The sequence below is a fragment of the Heteronotia binoei genome, chromosome 4 (genome assembly GCF_032191835.1).
Source record: "Heteronotia binoei isolate CCM8104 ecotype False Entrance Well chromosome 4, APGP_CSIRO_Hbin_v1, whole genome shotgun sequence".
Lineage (NCBI taxonomy): Eukaryota > Metazoa > Chordata > Lepidosauria > Squamata > Gekkonidae > Heteronotia > Heteronotia binoei.
The window spans coordinates 159,587,353-159,604,643 of NC_083226.1; positions in this window are offsets into that span (position 1 = coordinate 159,587,353).

Consider the following 17,291-nt stretch of genomic DNA (forward strand, 5'->3'; position numbering starts at 1 on the left):
CTGGTCCTCCCCAAATGCTAAGAAAAGATTCATCTCCTCACAGTTACAAACAATGGATCCTGGTTTTTGGGCACAGTGTGACAGAGTGTTGGACTAGGTGGGCCGTTGGCCTGATCCAACATGGCTTCTCTTTCGTTCTTATGCGGAAGCTGTTTCAGTGGTTTAAATGGGTTCGTCTTCCTGAGTTTTGAAAATAAAGGTCACCGTCACATTTCTTATTAGGGATTGTAGAGCAGAGATTTCTTAGTTGAGTGACACACAAACAATTTGGGACCATTTCTTTATACGGACTTTGCTAGGCAGTAATAAAAAAGGGATTTCATTCTCCCTCCAGTGAGCTGTGTTGTAATAGAGTAAAGGTGTCAGTGTTGTGATATAAAAGATCAACTCCCGATCTTACAATTCCCATGGATTTGGTAGAGTTTTTGAGAGGAAAGGATGGAATGGGGGGAGGGGGGGAGCCAGATATTTTCAGACCACTGAAATGTTGGCAATTGCTTCACAAAAAAACACAGGATTGCAAATGTATTTATTTGCAAAATGTGTACCCCACCTTTCTGCCCCATCAGAGATACTAAATTTGGTACCAGTTAGAACAAAACATTGTGAAAATTCATAACAAAAACAGTTAAATCTGAAAGTTAAAAAAGCAGAGAAAAACAGTAATTAAAATATAGAGTAAAAAGGTAAAGGTAGACTGCAAGTGACATTGCATCATAATGTTTTCATGGCAGGCTTTTTATGAGGTGTTTTGCCATTGCCTTCCCCAGTCATCTACACGTTCCCCCCAGCAAGCTGGGTACTCATTTTACTGACCTCGGAAGGATGGAAGGCTGAGTCAACCTTGAGCCGGCTACCTGAACCCAGCTTTCGCCGGGATCGAACTCAGTTTGTGGGCAAAGCTAGTACTGCAGCTTTACCACTCTGCAGCACGTGGCTCCAAAAAATAGAGTAGGGAGGAAAAATCACTGGGGATGCCAGACAAAACAAAATCTTCATCTGCTGGCAGAAAACAATGAAAGAAAGATGAAAATCCCCAGGGGGAGAGTTCCATAGTTGTGGTGCCACAATAGAAAAGGTACTATTTCAGGTTGCTACCCACCAAAGCTGAGAAGATGGTGGTCGTTCAGGTATGCTGGCCCCAAGCTATATAGGACTTTAAAAGTCAGCACCAGCACCTTGAATTGGGACCAGAAACAAACTAGAAGCCAGGATAGATAGGCAAAGACTAGAGGGGTAAGGTCCATTTGACCCACGCCAGTCAGCATCCTGCTTTCAGGTGAAATTCCAGATACTTTTCATACATTTCACAAATCTGTAACTTCCACAGGGTTTCAGGTGGCCACTTATTTTCCTGGTCCTTTTTCCCTGCCTTTACAATAATAATTTCTCACAGAAAAAAAAAATTATCCAGGGTAGATTTTATTTCCTTTCCAGGACAACTGGCAGCCACTGTAATGCTGCTCTTGAGAAATTAGGAGCTAGAGCAGTTTTTTTTAATACATCTTTCTTTCCCTTTAAAATCCCAATAATACAAGAATGGAGCCCAGTTCTGATTAGTAAAATGCAATGGAGATTAAAGCGTTAAACGTCCTTGTATAACCCAAGGCAAATTGAGGCTCTGGGTCAGTACACAATGGAGGCTGGAAGGGAAGGCTGAAATCATAATCTAGAACAGTAGCACCATGACTTCTACCCAATATGATAATTGGTACTTCTTGCTGGAAATATATATCCTCCATTAAAAATAAATACACTTTACCAATGACTAGACGGAGGGAAGAGGAGGTGTCTAGTGGGAATAGCCTCAGTCTGAACTACAGGTCTGTGACTCCTTTTCACAAATTGCTGTGCTACTTACAAATATGACGTGTTTTCAGTTGAAAGCCAGTCCATGCCCACGAGTTGAATGCTGCTGCTATTCAAATGTACCAGGGAAGGGGGAAACTGTAGCTGTTTCTTATTAAACTGCTTTTCTTAGCATCTGCTCTGGGAACTTTTTGTTTTCAAAGATTTCAGGTTTTCACGGCTGGTAACATCATTAGGCTTTGTAGAATCTTTCGGGCTCAAGTGCCGTGTTCTACTGGAGAAAGTTTTTCTTCCAGACGTTTCGTTCTCGGCTCCGGAGAACATCCTCAGTGGCGTTGCAGCCGGAGCAAGGTCAGAGCGCCTGCTCCGGCTGCAACGCCACTGAGGATGTTCTCCGCAGCCGAGAACGAAACGTCTGGAAGAAAAACTTTCTCCAGTAGAACACGGCACTTGAGCCCGAAAGATTCTACAAATCCTAACTTTTTGTTTGTTTGTGAAATATACTACAGATTTTTTAGCAATGTTTCTCTTATACAGAGCTCCCTGTGGGCACCACCGTGCCTACCAACATCATTCCTGGTACCCACCAAGAGTTTTTAAAAAGTGGGTGGGGCCAGGTAGGGCTTTTGCCCAGTAGGGCTTCTGATAGATCACTGGAGATCCAAGTGGCTGGGCAGATTTAAATAACATTGTGTCAGCAGCTGCTGCTACCATAGAGACTGGATGCTGGACTAGACGGACCACTGCTCAGATCCAGCAGGGCTCTTCTTCTGTTCTTCTACAAAGGATAATTCCAGATGGGTTAAAAAAAAAAAAAAAGATAAAGGTAGTGCAAGCACCAGTCATTTTTGACTCCGGGATGATGTCACATTTTCACAGCAAACTTTTTACGGGGTGGTTTGCCATTGCCCTCCCCAGTCATCTACACTTCCCCCCCCCCACCCCAGCAAGCTGGGTACTCATTTTACCGACCTCGGAAGGATGGAAGGCTGAGTCAACCTCTGGCCAGCTACCTGAAAACTCAGCTTCCACCAGGGATCAAACTCAGGTCGTGAGCAGAGGGCTCCGACTGCAGTACTGCAGCTTTTCCACTCTGCTAAACTGTTGTCAATCCGTAGTGGCAGAATAAAAACATTCAGTGATATTTTAAGACTAACAAGGTTCCATGAATCAGTGCAGGTTTCATCAGATGCACATAATATCACATTTTTATATTAGAGATTAACTATGTACCACATGTAAATAGGAGTCGTGTTCACAAATTATAGTCGTGTTCACAAATTCACAGTCCATGTACAGTGTACATTTGATGGTTCTTTGTATGCTTGTTGAGTAATTTTCCTGTTACAGTCAACATATGTATAGCTGAACATGTGATACAACCCCCGCTAGGGTTGCCAAATCCAATTCAAGTAATATCTGGAAACTTTGGGGTGGAGCCAGGAGATGGGGGTGGAGCCTTTAAAAAATAGCCCCCCTAGAGCCCCAGGTACCCATGTATCAATTCTCCATTATATCCTATGGGAATTGGTCTCCACAGGGAATAATGGAGTGCCCAGCAGACATTTCCTCCCCCCCCCACCCCTGAAGCAGGGGGAGGGCTTCCAAACCAGGGGATCCCCTGCCTTCACCTAGGGATTGGCAACCCTAACCCCCCACATTTATCCAGTTTGATATTTTCATTTGTAAAGTGAATGAACATTGGTTCCTTCTCACAAACAGATGTACTACATGGGTTCACTGTGACTTTTGAACAGGGCTGTAGTGTCCCCAATAAATGGTGAAACTCAGAGCCTCAACCTACGTAGGTACAAAACCAAATTTGTTCACATTACAAGAGTGACTAAGACATAAGGTTCCAACCACAGGGTGGGATATTTCAGGAGATTTGAGGGATGGAACCTAGGGAGTCGGGATTTGAGGAGGGGAGGGATTTCAGAGCGGCAGGGGTGGAATTCTAGCAGGAGCTCCTTTGTATATTAGGCCACACACCCTGATGTAGCCAATCCTCCAAGAGCTTACAAGACCTGGAGACCGCCTTCCAGAGTAGCCATTTTCTTCAGGAAAACTGATCTCTGTATGGAGAACAGTTGTAATTCTGGGATTTCTGTAGGACCCACTTGTAGACTGGTAGTCCTACTGGGAAGGAAGATTCCAAAATGAAGGACAGGCAAGGCACAAGAGGACTGTGAGCATCTGGAATTAAGCATCCGTCATCTCCATAGCAGTTGGGGATAAAAGATTAAGTGGTTAAGCCAAAGTCTTTAACTAAAGAGGTAGGTTTGAGGAGGGATTTGAAGGGAGACAAGCGGCACCATGGGGCTCTTCTTGGAGGAACTCCAGGCATGAAGGCCAGAGCTATTTACGGGAAGCAGAAGTCTCTGGAAAGGACTGAAGCTAGTGGAACTCAAGGTCATAGGCTGAGATGCCAGCAGAGGTATTTTTCAAGACTAACATTGCATGGCCTGGAATCTGGATGATTAGGAAAATGGTTAAGATTGGCTGCGAAGCTTTGGACAGGTAAGGAAGTACAGAAGGGGAAAGGACTCCAGGACTTAAGATGACCACAGGTCATCCCTGGCAGAGGTACAAATATCCATCAGAGCCCACCCTGGCAAAGCTGTTTGGTGTAGTGGTTAAGTGTGAGGACTCTTACCTGGGAGAACTGGGTTTGATTCCCCACTCCTCCACTTGCACCTGCCGGAATGGCCTTGGGTCAGCCATAGCTCTGGCAGAGGTTGTCCTTGAAAAGGCAGCTGCTGTGAGAGTCCTCTCAGCCCCACCCACCTCACAGGGTGTCTGTTGTGGGGGAGGAAGATAAAGGAGGTTGTGAGCCGCTTTGAGACTCTGAGATTCAGAGTGGAGGGCAGGATATAAATCCAATATCATCATCATCATCTTCTTCTCTTCACAGAACCTCACTTTTCTCCTTTTCAGCCATCAAAAGCAGCACCCAACTCTACTTACTGTGAAGAGCAACCCCACTCTTGTGGAGGCATTTGAAAGCACCAGCCTGCTTTGTTTATACTACAGCACCCAGCCAAGGAGATTTATTCTCTTAAGTGGCACCTTACTATAATTATCCATTTTATTAACGAAGCAGGAGCTGCTAATCTCTTAAGTGCCCAGAAGCGTTTCCAAGTATCAGCTAATCCTTAAAAGTCCTTTACAAAGCTTCTCCTTCCCGTCATGACAACTTCAGGCAATATTTTCCCATGCAAATGAAATTATTGCAGAACTTTCAAATGGAGTGAACACAAACTCAGGAGGGAAAACATCAGCTCTCCAAAAACTTTTATGGCCAAAGGGGTCCCTTGGGTTTTTTGTTTTCTTCCCTGCCTAGGTATGCCAATGGGCCTGGAAAAAATAACACCCTGCACCTTTAAGAGAGACTTTCTGTATAGAAATAGGCAGCTGAAGTTTTAATGGTAGGGAAGTAAATGACATCACCAAGCATATAGTCTCTCTTAAATAGACAGGACACCCTCTTTCTGAATCCAAGTTTATCATAAATTTTATCAGGAAAACTCATTTGCATGGCTGACATTTAATAACTGCTGTCATGCTATTAACATGGAGTTTTGATCCTCTGATACTGTTTTTATGTATCAAGAGATTCACTCTAGAGTGTGAGATTGCTCGAACATAGAGGCTCTCAAACTATGGGTTGTGAGCCAATGTTCCCTCTATGCTGTGGAGTCTTGGGAGCAAAGATTTTGCTTCATGAGCTACTGGCATTAAACTTGTGAGCTACTGCATAAATTAGTTAGCTCTGGGGCCATTTTTCCCGAGCCAAGACAAAAACATGTGAGCCAGAGGCTAAAAAACTGTGAGCTAGCTCACATTAACTCAGCTTAGAGGGAATGCTGGTTGTGACCCAGATAAGGTTACCAGTCTGGGACCTGCAACCAGTGGGAGATTTGGGGGGACAGGACCCAGGAAAAGCCAGTGTTGCAACATCATATCCAACAAAAACATGGAAGTGATGTCATAGCTGCCCACAATGTTCTAACCTAGGAATTTCCCAAATCTCTGAGGTAAATATAGGGCAAAAATATGCGTTTGCTGAACTGCTTGGAAGCTTTGCTTAACACATAGCAGCCCTTTCCTGTGTTTAACCAAAGTTTTCAAACATTTTAACAAAAAAAAATTGTTTACTTTCTATTTTGTATTTGACTATACAAAGCAGCAGTGTCTGCATCAGATTACATCAGTGATGGCAAAAACAGATCGTTTCTCAAATTATTCCAAAAGCTATAACAAAAAGGTTTCCAAAATCTCTATATAATGATTTTTCTGGAATGCGAGGACATGACAAGACCCTGCTGGCCGCAGCCTAGCAGAGCTGACTTCGACCTGGGCGGAACCTGTATTCTTCTTTAATGTACTTAGCCTGCATAAAGCAGGCCCAGAGCTTTTTTTGTACCAGGAACTCCTTTACATATTTGGCCACGCCCTCCTGATGTAGCCAATCCTCCAAGAGCTTAGAGAGCTCTTAATACAGGGCCTACTGTAAGCTCCAGGAGGATTGGCTACATGGGGAGGGGGAGGTGGTCTAATATGCAAAGGAGTTCCTGCTACAAAAAAAGCCCTAGGCAGGCATGAGGCACAAAATTCCTTTTATATTCCTTTTATATATAGCTGAAATATTTATGTGTATTAATAACTAGGGTTTTATCTGTTTTATCTGTTTTATCTGTTTTAAATATGGATCCCTTTATATGTGTAATTTTGATGGATCTACTATTGGAAGCCGCCCTGAGCCACTTGTGGGAAGGGCGGGGTATAAATCTTAAATAAATAAATAAAAATAAAAAAAACAAAGGGCTCTTGGCTCACAGCCTGGGAAAGCAGCTTGTTGGAAAAGACCAGTCCAGATGTCTAATCTGTTTCAACAAATTTGTAATTTTATGTAAGTTGCTATGGATTCCTAAGCAGTAGAAACATGCATGATAGGTGGGGAGGAGGGGGAACCCTCAGAAAGGTTCAGGAGCTGTGCTCCTGTGAGCTCCTGCAGAATCTGAGGCCTGGGTATAACCCATAATCCCCCACTCCCCTGCTGTTGTTATTTTAGCATCTATGCTAAAATTTCATACCATAGCATTCTCTGTTTAACATCGTTTTTTAACAATCTTACACGAGGAGGGGGTGGTTTGTTGCAGGAACTCCTTTGCATATGTGGCCAATCCTCCAAGAGCTTACAGGGCCTACTGTAAGCTCCAGGAGGATTGGGCACATCAGGGGGTGTGTGGCCTAATATGTAAATGAGTTCCTGCTAATAAAAACACCCTGGTCTTACAGCTATTACATCCCAAGAAAAGTCCATGCCTAATCATCTGGCAAATAAAAACAATGCTTCCCTCAATGTTTGTCTGCGGCCACCAAATATGAACACATAGACAGATCAGATCAGAGCCTAAATTCAATTTTTACTTTTTTCCCAAATCTAACAACCCTTACGATTTCTTTCCTCCATTTAAGAAATATCAAAAAAAACTCTCTTCTTGGCGAGGAACAATGTTCATTCTGGTTTGGGGAAAACAAGTCGCAGTCTGATCCTCAACGGAATCATAGCCTTCTAAATCCATTGATGTCAATAAGACTTAAAAAGCATATAAGTCTACTTAGGATGGAAATTTCTATAGACTTTTAGTCACAGAGAGATTTCTGTGTAGACCTAAAGCAAAGTGCCTTATCTAAAAGCACCGCACCAAACAAGTCTAAAGCTCTTAACCTTTGAATTAAAATGTGACAAGAACATCTTGAAAATCTTATTGAAAGCATCTGGTGGTTTAAAGGAGCTAATTAAATTCGTCAGCAGATATAGGATCAGCGTTTTCCTGGTTTAAAGGGTCAAAGGAGAAAGTACCATTGGAATCACCAAACAAGTGATTAGTAGGATCCCATCAAATTTAAGAGTTGATGGGAGTTAACAGGTCTGAAATATAATTATAGGGACTGGGAGGGGGGGAACTTCTTGCGCAAAGTTGCATTATATGAATATTGACAAGGTCAGACATGTAACCACATTGGTCCACTATTTTTTTAAAAAATCATGGGATTACATTTGATCTGTGTAGCCATTAAGTTTAATGAAGAAGGGTAGGATAGGTAGGAAAGACTCATATATAGGGATTAGATAGATTCATGGAGGATAAGTCTATCAGTGGCTGTTAACCACCATGACTGAGGAAAACCTCCACGTTCAGAGGCAGCAAACGTCTGGATGCCAGAGCCACGAAGCAACAACAGGGGAAGGCCTTGGCCTCTCTGCCCTATTGTTGGCCCTCCAGAGGAACTGGTTGGCCATTGTGTGAGACAGGATGCTAGATCTGGTCTGATCCAGCACAGTTCTTCTTATGTTCTTATGTTTTCCTAAAAGACTCTCTGCCAATAACTATGGAATTCACTGCCACAGGAGGTGGTGGCGGCCACAAGCATAGCCAGCTTCAAGAGGGGTTTAGATAAAAATATAGAGCAGAGATCCATCAGTGGCTATTAGCCACAGTGTGTGTGTATATATACAGAATGTTGGACTGGATGGGCCATTGGCCTGATCTAACATGGCTTCTCTTATGTTCTTATGTAGCATAAATTTTAAACAAGACAGCATAATGTAGAGGTCAGTGGTGTTCTGACAAAGCTTGCACATAGAACTTCAAATAAACAAAAGCATGTAGCAAAACGACATTCACAGAAGACGGTTCAAAAACAGTCTTTCCAATCACAAAGGATTAACAATAGTCCAGTATTTAGTTCAAAGAACTAAAGGAAGCCCTTCCAAAGACGTCTGTTCTAGATAACAAGCCGTTTCATCTGTCTTTCTTCAGTTTGAAGGTTTATATATCACTGGAACCCAATCTTTAGAATACATTCATAGAAGACCAACAAGGTTCAGAACATGTCTGTTAGATTTCCTGGTTCTCCACACTTAACCACTACACCAAATGGGGGGAGTTGAGGGGAGAGAAAAGTATTCAGTATAAGACAGGTTCATGTGTTCAAAGCCCACCTGGGGGCTGCAACCGTACGTGAGACAAGGATGCTGGACTAGATGGCCCAGTGGATTAGTCCAGCAGGGCTCTGCCTATGTTCTAACTGTGAAGCTGGATGGGGGGAGGGTGGAGAGGGACGGCTTACCAGGGTCCTTGACGTGAGAACTGTTGCTGTTGTAGAAGCCGCAGCCCTCCCTGGGATTTGCATTCCTCTCGCAGCTAATAGGATCCCCGGAGCTCAAAGCCTTCATCCCATCAAGCTAAACGTCTTGGGTGCCCACTTTTAAGCATTATGAATTCAATTAGGCTAATTAGAAAGCAAGTAGAGAAGGATTGCATTAATATAGCTTTACAGCATGAAACTTTTTTTTCTAAAAATCCCATCTTCTTGGGAGAAATGGGAGGCGGGGGAGAAAGTATTTAAATCCTACATCCAGTTGCCTTATTGGTTTAGCTAGAAACACTTCAGGGCTGCCTCAACTCCTGTGTCTTTGCTAAATGCAACAGGGAATACTCCCCTCACCAACCCCCAAGCCCAGGAAAATCTTCCAGGGCTATGTTTCTGCAGTTGGTTTTATTTTGCTCCCCTAATGGGGATCCAAAATAGGCTTGCCAGCCTCCAGGTGGGGCCTGGAGATCGTCTCCCAGAATGACAGCTGATCTCCAAACTAGTACAGAGATCAGCTCCCCGGACTCCAGGAGAACTTGGCAGTTTGGGAGGATGGACTCTATGGAAACTCTGCCCTTTGCAGGATCTGCCCCCAAATTCCCAGGAATTGCCCAGCCTGGAGTTGGCAACCCTAATAAAGAACAATAATGGGGGGGGGAACCCACACAACCAAATAAATAGGAAGATTGATGGGGCATGGGGGGAGGCTGCTAATTGCAGAGTGGGTCCCTCTTCCCTGAAATATTCCTGCCAGTTTGATGGTATAATCTTCAGGCTAAGAAATAGGGCTGTCAAGGTTCCAGTGTGTGTGTGTGGGAGGAGGAATTCCCTGCATCCAGCTCTGGTTTCCACCTGCCATTCTAAGCTGCGGTGGAAAATATATATTAACAACAAAAACAGCCGTCAGGATAACAACGTCCATACTTCTAGGGAAAACCCAGAAATTATATCTGTCCTGCCTAAGAATCACCAAAAACTCTATGATTTTACCATAAAGTTTCCAGTGCTTCCTAGAGAGGTGTGATATCATTTCTGGGTTTCCCTGGAAGTGACATCATGCTGTCACCAATGGTGGCCCTCCATCCCTCATGTCTCCCAATGGTTGCCTGATAGGATTGCCAGGCCCAGCAACTGGTAGGAGCTTGGGGGAAAGTGACATATGGGTGCATAGCATGACATGTAATGTGATGTCACTTCCCAGAAACCCAGAAGTGATGTCAAGAATTTCTAGAAAACCGCACTGGTGGATTTTCCCTGGCGGTGACAACATGGTACCTTTTTTCCCTTCCCCCACTGCTCAGAGTGGTGGCAGGAGTGGCCAGTTGAGGCCTCCCACCAGAATGGCAGACCTGGCAATCATGGGTTGCCAATTCCAAGTTGGGAAATTTCTGAAGATTTGAGGAGGGGAGGACCTCCATCCTGCCTGTAGCCACTGTGGGGTCTGTGGGGGCACTGCCCCGTGACTTCCAGGCAGGGCCTCCAACTCCCAGGGGGCTCTCCAGGGTCACAGCCTGCTTTTTCCTTTTTTGCCACGGCTGAGCCAGCAAAGTGTCATTGGCAGCAGCCGGAGCCTGGAGAGCTGAGCAGGGCACAGGGCACTGGAGCAGCAAAAAGCAGCAGGCAGAGAGGAGGGAGGAAACCACGTGGAATGGGCCAGGGAGGGGGGGGGCGGATGGAGCTGCTGGCTGCAAAGAGGGGGAGGGGGGGAGAGAGGGGAAGGAAACCCTTTTGCTTGCCCGCAAGGTACAGCCCCTTCTCGGCTCCAAAGTTTTCGGGTTGGCTGCCTCAACATGGCCACTTCCGGAGCCTCCAGTTCTTGCCCCTCCCCCAGAAAGCTTCTGAGAAGCAGCAAGCCACCCACAGCGGATGGGAAAGGGTGCCTCCTGTCTTTTTAAAAAGCACCCCCACCACCACAACTTTTAAAATCCTGGCTACGGCCCTGAGCTGCATAGATGTAATGCCACACAGTCCACCCTCCAAAGCACCTTCAGACCCCCATTAAAAGCCTCCTTGCAATTTACACTGGGGCTACTGTTAACTCTTTTTTCTCCCTCCCACCCGCACACTTCTCATTAGTTCTTCTGCTTCATTAGACTGGGATCCAATATCTCCCCAGCCGCCATCTAGGGAACACGGACTAATTATCAAAGACCCCAGTGACTCTGAGCATGTGCAAAGTGTGAGTTCCTCCCCACTCACAGACACCCCGCCCCTCCCCGCATCCCACGATCCAGATCTCCCAAAATTCTTTGAGTTTAAAGCAACCGGGAGGTGGGAGGAATCCCCCTGGAGCCGCCTGGCGCTGCAGTCCTTAAAAACACCATGGAGGAGGAGAGGAAGAGGAAGAGGAGGAAGAGGAAGAAGAGGAGGAAGAGGAGGAGGAAGAAGAAATAATGAAATGAAGCTGCCTTATACTGAATCAGACCCTCGGCCCATCAAAGTCAGTAGTGTCTGCTCAGATTGGCAGTGACTCTCCAGGGTCTCAAGCTGAGGTTTTCCACACCTACTTGCCTGGACCCCTTTTTTTACTTGGAGATGCCAGGGACTGAAACTGGGACCTTCTGCTTACCAAGTAGATGCTCTACCACTTAGCCACTGCCAGAAGATGAAGAAGAAAGACAGCAGATTTATACCTCGTCTTTCTCTTTGAATCAGAGCGGTTCACAGTCTCCTTTATTTTCTTCCCCCACAACAGACACCCTGTGAGGTGGGTGGGACTGAGAGAGCTCCCCCAGAAGTGGCCCTTTCAAAGACAACTCCTACCGGAGCTATGGCTGACCCAAGGCCACTCCAGCAGGTGCAAGTGGAGGAGAGGGGAATCAAACCCGGTTCTACCAGAGAAGAGTCTGCACACTTAACCACTACACCAGACTGGCTCTGGGGTTAAGCCCCTGTGCTTTTAATCGGTGTTTACTTCCGAGTATACCTGCTTTGGACGGTCCCCTGCAGCTCTCCATCCCTCCGGCCGCGTGAGATCCTTCTCCTGCTCTCAGTCACCTTCTCTCCCGAAATTTGAGCCCGGATTAGGAGAAAAAAGGAGGTTCCATTGGTGGAAACGCACACTGCGCGCGCCCAGAGTCTCTGGCCTGCTTGGTGGTGTCCCCCAGGCTAGATTGTCCTCGGGTGAGGGAAGGCTGGCTGAGCCCCGCCGGCACCTCTCCAGGGTCCAGCCGCTGCCTTTCAGCGCGCCCAGAATGCCTCTTTGCGCGGCACCATCCAGCCTGGGTTTGGGCGCCAGAAACGCCGGCCTGGGTGGGAGCTGCGCCTTCCAGCTTCCTTCCCCCCAGCTTTTCAAGACTGCTCTTCTAGGCAGGCAATAGCGTCCCTCTGCACTGAAGGACTCACGCCTTTACCTGGACAAAGTTCGAGTCCAGCGCCACCTTTAAGACTAGCAACGTTTTGTTCCAGGTAGAAACTTTCGGGTGCGCGCGCGCTTCTTCAGGGACCCGGCAATGTTCCCTCTAAGCTGCAAAGTCTTGTGAGCAAAAATTCTACTTTGCGAGCTGCTGGCATTAAAGCAGTGAGCTGCTGCATCAATTATTGTGCTTTGGGGTTATCCTTCCTGAGCTAAGACAAAAATCTGTGAGCTGGAGGCTAAAAATCTGTGAGGCAGCTCACACTAACTCAGCTGAGGGGGAACACTGATACCCGGATACATTACTAAGGACTGTGGTCTAATACGACTGTGGAGGACAGCTGGCTGAAGCGAGGATACTGCGACGGAATCTTGGCGTCATTTCATGTGCCCTGGTAGTCTTTCTGTTCTGCGTGTAGACGTCTGGTTGGTTCTACAGCCCTTGTTCATTGCACAACCCCATCCTGTCGATTGGATTTGACTCGCTCTGTGCAATCCGCCTTAAGTCGAAGTGAGAAAGGCGGACTATAAATAAAGTCATTTTTTTTTTTAAATAGTGTGATTCAGGGGAGACATTCTATTTTCTCAGCAAAATTGGGTGGTGGTGGTAGAGGAGGAAGGAGGGAGGGAGGGCGCAGCGAACCACAGCTTTCTTGACCACAAATTGAAGAATGGGCATATTCCTTTGGATGTGCTAGGGAGCATCAGAGGGCTTGAAAAACAAGCGGCGTGGCATATTGGCGATTCGGTGGGGGGAACAATCCATGCTCTTTCCAAGGAATAAACGACTGTTTTTCGTTGGATCCGGAGTGCTCCGGTAAAGGAAAGGGAGTGATGCGAGGTGAAACCGGTTTGCAATTCCATGGCGAGGAGAGAGGTAACTTTGGTTTTGCCCATGGGGTTAAACGAGCTTGCTGAAATCTATAACTGAGTTTCCTTCGGGATCCGCTTGTCTGTGTCTTTAGGATCAATCCCCAAACGATGCAAACTCGAGGAAGCTAAGGGAACATGTTGGAAGGTGGGAAGGAAACAGCGAAGGAATTGGTGGTAGAAAGTTCCGCTGAGCTTAATCGCTTAGCAGTGCGATCCTAAACAGAGTTACACCCTTCTAGGGCCATCGACTGCAATGGATTCAAAACAGTGTAACTCCCTAAAACTTCAAGAACAGAATGGAGAGGGAAATTATTAATCTTGGAACAAACACTTCCCCAGGACTGAACAGGGATATTGGTTTCTTATCTAATTACATATGCTAAACCCACTTTCACCAAGTATAGCTATATATCCACAGTATTCTTTTAGAAGAGTGTATGGGAATAATGTTTTCTGTATTGGCATACTCAAATAAAGGATATTGGCTGTTTATCTCATTACATGTACTAAACCCATCTTCCACTCTGTGTCGTTGTATTTTTTTCTAATGGCAAACTAGAATGATGTTTATATGTATGTTACATGTCAAAAGGTAAATTAGTTGGACCGGAAAAACCGATGAGAAAGAAATGGCCCAGGCTTACAAGCAATAGAATAATTAACAGACATTCTCACAATCTGACATGTTACTGTTTTATTGGTTTCCCATGCTAATGTTACCCTGATCAAAGGTTTGCTCAATTTGTTAATTTTGCTTTTCTGCCATTGGATTTTAACTTTGTACCATTATGTATTCTAAACCACTGCCTACCAGCTCTGCTCGCTGTACCTCATTCCTCGTCTGAAGAAGTGTGCATGTATACGAAAGCTTTCATTCTGAATAAAACTTTGTTGGTCTTAAAGGTGCTACTGGACTCCTGCTTTGTTCTGTTGCTTCAGACCAAACAACAGCTGCCCACCTGGATCTATCCCTGGCATTAGCTGGCATAGGGCGATTCATCAAATGCTAATAATAATGCTAATAATAATAATACAAAGTTTGAGTCCAGTGACTCCTCTAAGACTAACAAAGTTTAATTTTGGGTATAAGCTTTCATGCGCATGCACACTTCTTCAGATACATTGAAGCAGACTTCCTCAAGCCTTACATATAGATTGGGGGAGAGGTAGTAGCCAGGAAAGGCTAAGAGTCAAGATGAATAAATAACTGACCAATGAGTATAGCTAAGACTGGATGAGAGCAGTTGGTAAGACCTGTGGATAGCAGCAAATTAGCATACAAAGAAGAGTTAACAAAGAGATGTGAGGACTAAGCTTGAATCAAGGGTCACCTTTAAGACCCACAAAGTTTGAGTCTGTGTATAAGCAGAGCTGAGTGAATTAGCATGCGTAGTGAGATAAGAATCCTATATCTCTGTTAAGCCCTGGGGGTTCCATTGTCCTCAGTGTTCTAATAATTTATAATTCAGCAATCTCCCCTTCCAGTCTGTTTCTCAAATTCCTTTAGGACTGCATTGTCGAAGGAAAAAAAAGCGGAGGGTGCCATCCTATGCAGAGTTATTCCACTGATTAAACCATCGATTTCAATAGACTTCCTGGATGTTGATTAATTTCACACACGTTGGATAAATGCACTTCCAATGTGCTTTAACAGTCCTTTGCAGCTGGATTTACCCGTGCGAAGCAGCAAAATCTACTTGCAAACAATTGCTAAAGTGCATTGAAACTGCATTATCCAACGTGTGTGAAATTAGCCTAAATCTGTGCTGGATAAACAACGTTTAATTCTGAGTATAAGCTGTCGTGCGCACGCACACTTCATAACGTACTACTGAAGAAGCGTGTCTGCGGACGCCAGAGCTTGTGCCCAGAACTAAACATTGCTGGCGTTAAAGGTGCCACCGACTGGACTCAAACTGTGACGGAAATTCATTCCAGTACAAACGTTCTTAAGCCGCAGCTGGTGAAACAGACCCGGTGTGACACGGCAACCTTTTGTGCTGGGATGGATTTTGTTCTGTTGAAGGTGCCCCTGACCGGACTCCTGTTTAATGTTAATGTAACAGACGCTCCCCGTGAAAAGGGCAACAGAGGATTGCGCTGTAAACGCCGCTAGGTCGGCTGATGGTCTCGAACGTGACTTAACTTCCATCTTCGGACCAATGTTCCCTCTAAGCTGCAGAGTCTTGTGAGCAAAAATTCTACTTTGTGAGCGACTGGCATTAACGTTGTGAGCTGCTGCATCAATTATTGTGCTTTGGGGTTATCCTTCCTGAGCTAAGACAAAAAGGTGTGAGCTGGAGGCTAAAAATCTCTGAGCTGGCTCACGCTAACTCAGCTTTGAGGGAACACTGCTTCGGGCGGAGGCAGCAAACTTCCCAGCAGCGGTGCCAGGAGGCGACTGGTTAGTCCCTCTGCGTGTCAGAGAGAGAGGGTGCTTTCACACATGCTAAAAGATGGGCTCTCAATCCACTTTCAAAGCACTTTGCAACTGGATTTTACTCTGTGAAATGGCAAAATCCAGTTGGAAAGTGCATTGATAGTGGATTGGAAGTGCATTATCTAGCATGTGTGAACACACCCAGAGACAGGCTGCTGGAGTAGATGGACCGCTGCTGGGGAGCTGCAGGGCTGGTCCAGCTGAAAGCTTTTCTTTTCTTTTTTTTTGCATTTCTAGAGAGATTTTGAAACTCTCCCAAAGGAGTCTGCTTTGCATAGAACGATGCCGCTTCCTTTCCTCCTTAAATTCGGGTCTGAATTTATTTATCTGTTTTATTTATTGGCTTTACTTCATAGTCCGCCTTCCTCACTGGGACTTCAAGGCGGTTGACACAGAGCCTAGCTGCGGTCACACACGCTAAATAATGCCGTTTCAATCCACTTTCAGTGCATTTTCCAACTGGATTTTGCCAGTTCGCACCGTAAAATCCAGTTGGAATGTGCATTGAAAGTGGATTGAAACTGCATTGTTTAGCGTGTGTGATAGCAGCCTGCGGGTCGAATCAACAAGAGGCGACATTCGATAAACAAATGAAATAGGATCAGGGTGGCAGAACCAACCAGAAATCGAATTATCCAAAGTAATTTTGTAGGTCTTAATCCCATGCTCTCCAGCGATCGAGAACCCGGATAGCCTCTCTTGGCAAAAGCCGTCTCAAGGAAACACAGTCACTTCCTTTCCCCCTCGAAACGATTGTTTCTTTATTGTTTTTCGCCCATCCCATTCGATTTGCTCGAGGAGGCAACTTTGCACGAGGTCTGCATGGTGCCTAAACCAGTTTCTTCTGACCGTCGACTTTTGCTCCCTCCAGTGGGTCCCTTTCAGGCAGTCTTTAGGAAACCGTTTTTTTCTGTGTTGACTTTCTCTTCCCTCAGACCGGAGTCACTCCCGATCTCCTCGCGAATCAAGTGGGCTCTAGTTAGGGTTGCCAATCCCCAGGTGGGGGCAGGGGATCCCCCAGTTTGGAGACCCTCCCCCTGCTCCAGGGTCATCAGAAAGCAGGGCAAGGGAGGGAACTGTCTTCTGGGCACTCCATTCTTCCCTATGGAGACCGATTCCCATAGGGTATAACGGAGAATTGGTCCGCGGGTATCTGGGGCACTGGAGGGGAGCTATTTTTTGAGCTAGAGGCATCAAATTTTCAGCACAGCATCCAGTGCCTCTCCCCACAACACCCTCCATGTTTCAAAAGTATTGGCCCCCCGGGGTCCAATTCTATGAGCCCCCAAAAAGGTGCCCCTATCCTTCATTATTTCCAGTGAAGGGAGGGCATTTAAAAGGTGTGAGGTCCTTCTAAATGTGATGGCCAGAACTCTCTTTGAAGTTCAGTTGTGCTTGTCACACCCTTGCTCCTGGCTCCACCCCCAAAGTCTCCTGGCTCCACCCCCAAAGTCCCCATATATTTCTTGAATTGAACTTGGCAACCTTAGCTCTAGCGTGTGTGAGGGAGGGGGAATTAGGTCTTGGGAAATCCATCACACACACACACACACACACACACACACACACACCCCGGACAGCCACAAGACGCGCCCTCCTCCTTTCCCCCCCTTCCCTCCACGCTGGTCAATTTCAGCGCGTCAATTTCAG